Source organism: Pinus tabuliformis, chromosome 6 (genome assembly GCF_031772625.1).
Source record: "Pinus tabuliformis cultivar Carrire ecotype Pingquan chromosome 6, CPIR1, whole genome shotgun sequence".
In the NCBI taxonomy this organism is placed as follows: domain Eukaryota; kingdom Viridiplantae; phylum Streptophyta; class Pinopsida; order Pinales; family Pinaceae; genus Pinus; species Pinus tabuliformis.
The window spans coordinates 400,235,263-400,243,897 of NC_142292.1; the positions used below are offsets into that span (position 1 = coordinate 400,235,263).

General features: G+C 42.3%; 1 pseudogene; it reads right to left on the reverse strand.

Annotated features, from left to right (window-relative positions):
- Positions 1-915: 915 nt before the first annotated feature.
- On the reverse strand, positions 916-3,383 carry LOC149258991 (phenylalanine aminomutase (L-beta-phenylalanine forming) pseudogene; annotated as a pseudogene).
- Between the last annotated feature and the right edge of the window lie 5,252 nt (positions 3,384-8,635).

An 8,635-nucleotide genomic window follows, 5' to 3' on the forward strand; every position in this document is an offset into this window, starting at 1 on the left:
CATTAACAAGCCATATAAGGAGTCAAATAAAATCCCTTGAGAAAAGATAACATCAAGGTTAGGGTTTGATAAACATACCATCACGAATCTCAACATAATAACCTCCTAGAATTGCCAAAGTCGAACCAAAAACCCTATGAAACAATAGTGTGATGTTAGGAGAAACATTAACGTAGATATATGATAGCTATGAACACAGTGAAGTAGTGCTTAAAGACTAATGGAGGACAATGATAGTATAAACCAAAAACCCATACAAAAAAAACGGAAAGACAACAAATTACTCATGAAATTTACTAAGTGGGAAAAATAAATCAACACCATAATCAGGCATGTGATCCAAAATTGGGCTTGGATGGTTTCGAGTGAAATAAACTAAAAGCGTGAAATTAAATTCTTTAAAAAAAGTGTAAAAATCCTGTTGTTTACAGTATGGTTTGGAAGAAAAATTGCAGATCTCATTTTCACCACCGATGCCATAACACAATGAGTCAACGATGGTGGGGTTTGGATGGTAAGTTACGCTAATCAATCCCCACCATTACTTGATTTTTCTTTGTAAAATAGTGGAGATATTCCATATAGTATCAGGGAAAAATGGGTTAAAATATTATGGCCTTTAAGATGAATACACTTTTATTAATTACGCCGTAAGGCGTTCCCTCTGAGACGAACTCCCCTCCATGCCACCGTGTCTCAACGTGGGCCGTTAAATGGATTGTTAGATGATTAAATCATCTCCAGCCATTAGATCATCGGTGAAAAACGTTCTGGTCAGTGAAGAGTCGCTCGCCCTGAGGTCTGAAGCGACACAGGTTAGTTTTGCATATCCTGCGTCAAGTGTACAAGTTTCATGTTTCTCAGGTTCACATTTTTTAAGAGTCGTGGACGGAATTCATTCATACTTTAGGTGTTTTATAGCTCGCTGTTGCGGCAATGATCGATCGTTCGACTGGCAGAAACCTCGGCATGAGCGAGGGACTGAGACGGGATCGTTCGACTGGCAGAAACCTCGGCATGAGCGAGGGACTGAGACAGTATTTCGTGCGATGCAGTGATTCGGCCATCAACAATTGCATCAAATACCTTCTGTGTGCCCTCTTGGGGCGTGTGGTCTGTCCTCGGAATCATCATTATCGCGTTGAGTTCCTCCCGGATAAATGCATACAGAGGAAAGAATTTAGAGCCATGGATTAACGTTCTGCAACAGGAGCCTTCCAGCATGTGACTGTTGGTGCGCTCCTCGGATGAAAGCACGATTGCTGTTATCTCCTCTTCAAGGCGCTGCTTGAGGTGGGATTCGATCTCTGTTATCTGCTCTACAATTTTAATATCGTGGAATGTAACAATGGTGTCAAGAATTGTTTGTTTGAGGGCAGAGACAAGTGGGAGGGAAGGGTTGCAGGGGGATTCTAAATGTGTACACTGGAATGCCCCTGGCAGCGCTAATAAGATGTTCTTTAATGGATTCCGGGAGATGGCATTCGTCTGAAATGCTTGAGATGATTCCTAACACAATATTTAGAAGAATTTGTTCCAGTTGTCGCAGATCTATTTCCTGGCAGAGAACGTATAAGTGCGATGCCAGCATAAGTTTTAAGATATCCAGAGCTTCTTCAGTCTTCCTGGCAGATATGAGGACCAGAGAATTGATGTCCTGGTTGTGCTGCTCGGCGCTGTGAACGTGGGTAGTGACTGGGTTAGCCAGAAATTGAAGCTCCGAACTGTAAGCAGCCATGGCTATGTCGATTCCCTTGAAGCCATAGTCCAAGCTCAAGTCGGGACCCAAGGAAAGGTTGCCCGGGAGCCCATTGCTGTAGAATTCGATCATGAGCTCTGTGAACTGTGCAAAGATGAGTTTCCCCAGTCCAGCCAGAGCTACACGAACATAATGCATGTAGAATCCCACCGCGCTGCCCTGGAAATTGGCGCTATGGAGGGCCTTGCCGTTGACAGGGTCGATGATGGGATTGTCATTGGCAGAGTTGATCTCTGTCTCAATTGTGGCCGTGGCTTCTCTTATGGTCTGCACCAGAGGGGCCAGCCACTGGGGACTCGAACGCAGAGCATAGCGGTCCTGTAGCTCAAGTCGGAACCCACCGAAAGGTTGCCCGGGAGCCCATTGCTGTAGAATTCGATCATGAGCTCTGTGAACTGTGCAAAGATGAGTTTCCCCAGTCCAGCCAGAGCTACACGAACATAATACATGTAGAATCCCACTGCGCTGCCCTGGAAATTGGCGCTATGGAGGGCCTTGCCATTGACAGGGTCGATGATGGGATTGTCGTTGGCAGAGTTGATCTCTGTCTCAATTATGGCCGTGGCTTCTCTTATGGTCTGCACCAGAGGGGCCAGCCACTGGGGACTCGAACGCAGAGCATAGCGGTCCTGTCTGGGCTTTTTCAGAGAATTGATGCTGTAATACTCTCTTGAAAGCTCCTGGAAGGGGCTGTCTCTGAGAAGCCATTCAAGAAGTGCCGCAGACTCTCTCTGGCCAGGGTGCGGCTTCATCTTGTGGATCAGCGAATGCGCGAATTCTTCCTGCCCAAAGATGACTTCGCAGAACATTCCACAGAGCATTTCCACGAGCAAGAGCAGAACATTGGCATCATACATGACGGTGGCAGCGAGGGCAGTGGCAAACGAAGTGCCATTGACAAGAGCCAAGCCCTCTTTGGCCTGGAGCTTGAAGGGCTGCAGACCTGCTTTCACCAGAGCCTCTGGTGCAGGCACTTCTTGTTCTTCACCATGAGCCCCAATTCGAGCCCTGACATGGGGATTCCCAATTAGCAGACCTGCTATGTAGGCCAAGGGAATTAGGTCACCTGAAGCGCTTACAGAGCCTCGCAAGGGGTATTTGGGCGTGATATGAGAATTGATAAGTTGCTGTAGCGCTTCCATGATCACCCATCGAATCCCAGAGCAGCCATAGATGAAGCTACTCATTCTCAGAAACATGGCGCATCGAGTGGTGATGGGGGAGAGCTCCCCCGGTGACGAAGAAGGGCCGGTGAATACTCTAGCTAGCAGACATCGAATTAGGGCTTCTTGCAACTCGCTCAGTTGGTTGGTCCTCTTGCTTGAACAGGCGCCAAATCCAGTGGTCACGCCATAGATATCAGCTCCTCCTTTCGCTTTCTCTTGCACCCACAATGAACACCTCTCAGCCCGTTCTCCGCAATTCCCGGCATGATTATCTAGTGTCACTTTCACTTGGGCCTCCGGCCCAGGGCTGTGACATGGGCAACGCTGATGCGGGAGCCATCGACATTGATGCAGTTGGTTTCGTTTAACGTCTTGATAAGAAGGATGATGTCCTCCACGTGACAAGAACGAGAACGGGTAGTTATACAACTGTTACTATTTAATTGGAAGTACTCCATTGCAGACTAGCTCAAAGATTACAGACTGACGCAAAATTCAGAATCCTGAAAGCATACCATGGAATTCTCACAGACAGCACCATGGATTTATAACCATCATAGTGCTGTTAATTGCACCAAGATACACAAAATTCAAATTGTATCCCATGGATTAGGGAACCCAGCCATGGTTGGAAAATCGAATTAATTTTATTATTCAAAATATTATTATTATTTTTAATATTAGTATTACGTTTTCATTTTCGACTTATATCAACTATATTTACATTTATTAATATAATCATTTTAATAAATCAATATAAATTTAAATTTATTTAAATTTAGAGTTACTTAGTTTTTTAAATCTACATTTTTTATTATGCAAATTTTTATTGAATGTGAAACTTGAAGAAATGTTTCTATCTCTAGGTATTTGATTTCTCTTAACAAATAGTAAATTAAAAATTAAAACGAATTTATGTTGGTTGATAACAATATTTACGCCGTAAGGCGTTCCCTCTGAGAAATACATCCCTAAAATGTGACGTGTGCAATCCTGAGCCATTGATTCTGTGTGTTAGATGATTGGGGTGTTTTCTGTCGTTCGTTTAATCTGTTGTTTTCATAGAAAAATGGTTTTTTTCCCATGGTAATGGGCCATGAAAGGCCAGGCCTATGATGAGACTCTTCTGCTGGCCATGAGACTCTTTGCAGAGACTGCCTGCTGGCGATGAGACTCTTCGCAGAGACTGCCTGCTGGTGATGAGACTTTATGCTGGCCATGAGACTATTCGCAGAGACTCTTCATGTCTTTCTTCCCTGCATGCATAGCCTTATGCTGTTATATCTTTGCAGAGACTCGTTTGCTTCACACATGGGATTTCTGCCCAGGAATACTTCAAGGCTGCCCACCTTGCATTTTCAAGTACTTTCCCAGGGAAATCATTGTAAGTCAATTACTCTTTGTACCTATATTGTTAATGCTGTGGTTGCGTTATGTTTTGTATTTGAAGGGTTTGTGGAAAATCTGATGCATTGTTTTTTCTTATTCCCACCTGCCTCGCGAATCGCACGCTCCTTCGGCCTATCCATGTCCATAGCAACCCTGTGCGCATGGAAAGAAATGACATGACTTGAGTTTGACAGAAACTTGGCCCGCTGTTCGAATCTTTCAAATCACGTTGTCGATTTTTCACACTGTAAAGCTTGTGGGTTATTTGTGTATTTTCCCGTGCTGTGCTTGTCAATAGAAAACATCTCTGTGTTTTTTGCTAGCCGTGACACTTTGATCTGCTTTCAACAATACCCACAGAGAGTGCATACACCATCGCTTATGCTAAAGACAAATGGATTGAAATGAAATACAAAACAAGGAAGCTTGATCGCCCTTCTCATAGCTTCATGGCAGATGAGAAGCTGATTGTTAATCAAACTCTGATAGAATCTTAGACAAGTAATGTCTAGCTTTACCACTATGACCGTTGTGAGTATTTAACCCCTATTTTAGGACTTTTATTAATAAGGTCAATATAATTCTTGGCTACAGTTTATATGCAGTTTTCTTAGACAATTAGACAATTATTATTGACTAATTTTAGGCTTTTCTAAGCCATATGAGGTCAGAAGAGATCGCCTATTTCACTTCAAATGCCTAACTACGCATAGTAAATTTGCACAAATTCTGGGACCTGTACAAAGTTAAAACATACCTGGGGCTGATATTGGCACCTGGGAAACCGTGTCTGAAACCCTATGACAGACTATAAAACACTAACCCTTTACAAATCTAGTTCCTCTACAATGGCTAGGCTCTGGTTGCATTACAATTGAGAAACCCATAACTTTTTGAGCTTTTGATTTTGATTTTGTGCTGCAAAGATCAGGGCTCAAAAATAACTTTGTGAATATTAGGCACCGGCGTTCTGAGCATGCCTTGTGAGGTTTGCAATGGCCACCCACTGTGGTTCATAATTACGAGGTTTTGTTGGACTTGGCTCAAGTCTTGCTGGACCTGAACCTTTGGACCAGCTCAACCGGTATGGACCAAATTCTTTCCTAAAAGTAACGCAAGAAAGGAAAAAACCTTAAAAATGTCAAGAAAGAACTTTAGAGCCTTCTAGGGTCGTCACTTCATGGCATGAACTTTGAAGCAGGTTTAACCTTACAGATGTTTAAATTTTCATTTTAAGTGTGGGCTCTAACGTATGGATAACGTAATTTTGTTGTTGATACTTATCCATGTATCCTTTTTGAATTACCATTTTGTTTTTTTTTTTTTTTAGAAAGAAAAAGCTTCATGATTTATATTAAGAGCATATAAAAGTCCAGATACAACCGAAGGCATAAGGCCTTTGATGCATAATATGCAGAGATCTGTTACTGTCATGGAATCAGCACCGCAAGAATCTCTGAGATAGAACAAAATATTGAGTGCATGGCACTACAAAATCTTCAGAAGGAAGGAACCATCAAGATCAAGATAATAAGAGTCTGAATTTAAACAAAAATGGCCCGAAGGATAAAGACATAAAATGCCAAGACGGAAATTAATCCACAGAAGGCATATATCCCGAGATTTTTATCAAAATGAAGTCAAGAGGCAGACAGGAATTCTGGAAAATATGATCGTTCCTCCACTTCCAAAGGAACCAGCAGGTGATGATAAAAAGAGAACGCCAAGAGGGACGTTGCGCACTCCACCAGAGGAAGGCATCCTGAACAGAAGAAAAAGCTCTATGAGAAAATCCATAATTTAAAGACAGCACGTACCAGATTGAGGAGGAAGCGCCACATTGGAAGAACATATGTAGATTGGATTCAGCATTGATGCGGCACATTTGACATTGGCTCGGCCCCTGCCAGCCTTTCCTTTGCAAGACCTCCCAAGAGAGATTTCTGTTTGAGAAAAGGAGCCAGGAGAAAAGAATCATCTTAAGCGGGCAGGAGGCTTTCCAAAAAATGGGAGGAAAGAAGGGCGAGGGAGGCGTCCGATCAATAGAGAGGGCTGCATATAATTCTTTAACAGAAGTTAGAAGGGCAGGCTTCTCTAGGGACCAGATGAGTTCATTAGCAGAGCCCGATTGCAATCTTCCTTTGCTAGAGAAACTGTTGACAGCTGAAACCCATAAGGGATGAAGAGAAGGGGGGATGGATAGTTCATCTGCGCTCTTCCAAACTGGGGCTTGAGAAATCCAAGACTGAATTAGCTTATTCCATGTAAAGAGACCTTTTGGAAGGAAGAAGAGGACCAAATCTGGAGAGATCAACGATTCCAAATTATGCAGCGTTGGGTCGAGGCCGATGAAGACACAAGAATCGGAAGAGAGAGTCCATTTTAGATTCCCTAAGAAGAAGGTTTGAAGCTTTCTGAAACTTTTCCAAATGATGGAGCCGGACCTGATTCCCAACAACTTCCTTCTGAACCAGAAGACCATATTCCGCCCCTTGAGATATTTTTGATTTATGATGCTGCTCCACTGGCTTTTACCATAGATACCTCTAATGAGCGATTTGCAGAGAAGAGCTTTCCCAAAAGAGGTCATATTCAGAAGGCCCCAACCGCCCTTCTTCTTCGGCTTTGATATTAAATCCATCTTTGCTAAGTGAATCTTGGACTGGATAGAACGACCGCCCCATAAGAAGTTCGTTGCCAGAGAAGTCATCTTTTTTGAAATAGATGAAGGAAGAAGGAAACGGTGCACCCAATATACCGCCATTTGAGAGAGAATAGCTTGAACCAAAAGTAGCCTGCCAACTAAGGAAAGGAAGCGCATCTCCCATCTAGAGATTTTGTTGTAAAAACAATCAATCAACCACTGCCAATCCCTGATGCGATATCCATTCGCTTTTAGATGGAAGCCCAGATATGAGAGCCCGTCTCCCATCAGTGCGATTTTTGTGCCAAACAGCTCAGAAACCCATTGAGCTAGGATTTATGTGTACGTATTTTCCAGGTTTTTTTATTAGGCAAAATGTTTGTTTTTTTAAAGTACAAATATAATTTGTTTTTCATTTTTTTAAAGTAGAATTCAACTATATTGACTCTCCAAATTAGAATTTGGATTTTCTCCAAGAATAGGAGCTTGGTTTTCCATGTGAATCAACCTCGACTTTGCACCCCTTCTTCTTTTGCAATTCCGTCTACGTCCAGCCTTCATACTACTCTCCAGATTTCTTCTGAAGGCATCATTTTGAAGGGCAAGGCTAATTGGTGGAAATATGATACTGTGTTCTTAGACCGTCTTAGAATTTACATTCTTTATATGATGTTCTCCTCATAGTATTCAATTACGGGTCCAAGAGAGCCACAGTGAAGGGTACCTATGAACATATTTACTACTTCCATCAAATCATATATCAAACCATATTGGTTCTTGGTCCCTCATGTCAAACTCATATATGGTGTTTTCAGCACCCCTTGTCACAATCACATTTGAGATTCAATCCCTCTTATCATCACTAAAAACTGAGTTAGCGATGAATTTTTTTCTTCAAAATGGAATTCAATCATCATAATCATAGTTGGGTAAGCCTTGGTAAATCGAAGTCATCAACTTCAGCTATGAATATCTCGCCCTATGATCCAAATTGGCTAGGAACCTAAATAGGCGCTGCTTAAGCCCCTGCATAGTCTAAACTTTATAGGCGCTGCTTAAGCCCCTGCATAGTCTAAACTTTATAGTAAAGATCAGGCCGTTTGAATGTGGACTGAACCAGGGATGATTTACCTAGCCAAATGTGTTGCAGTTAAGGAATGGCCCCTATTATCCCATTTGAATTAACTAGTAGAGAGAAAACTCATCAACTTCAGCTGTGAATATTTCACCATAGGATCCAAATTGGCTAAGCACCAAAATAGGCCCTGCTTAAACCCTTGCACAGTCTAAAACTTCATACTAAAGATCAGACCTTTTGAATTTGGACTGAATCAGGGATGGTTTATCTTGCCAAATGTCCCTGTTATCCCATTTCAATGAACTAGCTAGAGAGAAAGGTTGCCTCTTCCGTGGTGATGTCCACAATGTTGCAAGTCTTACTACTACAGTGGTATCTCCCAATTCGGATTTGGTTCCCCATTAATATTCTCCTTAATTCTATCAGAGGGGAATGCATCCAGGTTCCATTAGGGGGATATGATGCCAATGCAAGATTATTTTGTCCGCCTCTAGAGGCCTATTTTTTCACGTCAATCCAAATCCACATTTTTTTGTACCTTGACTGATCAGACCTATGAAGAAAAAACTTCCATATGAAGGAGAGGGAAAGAATCCTTT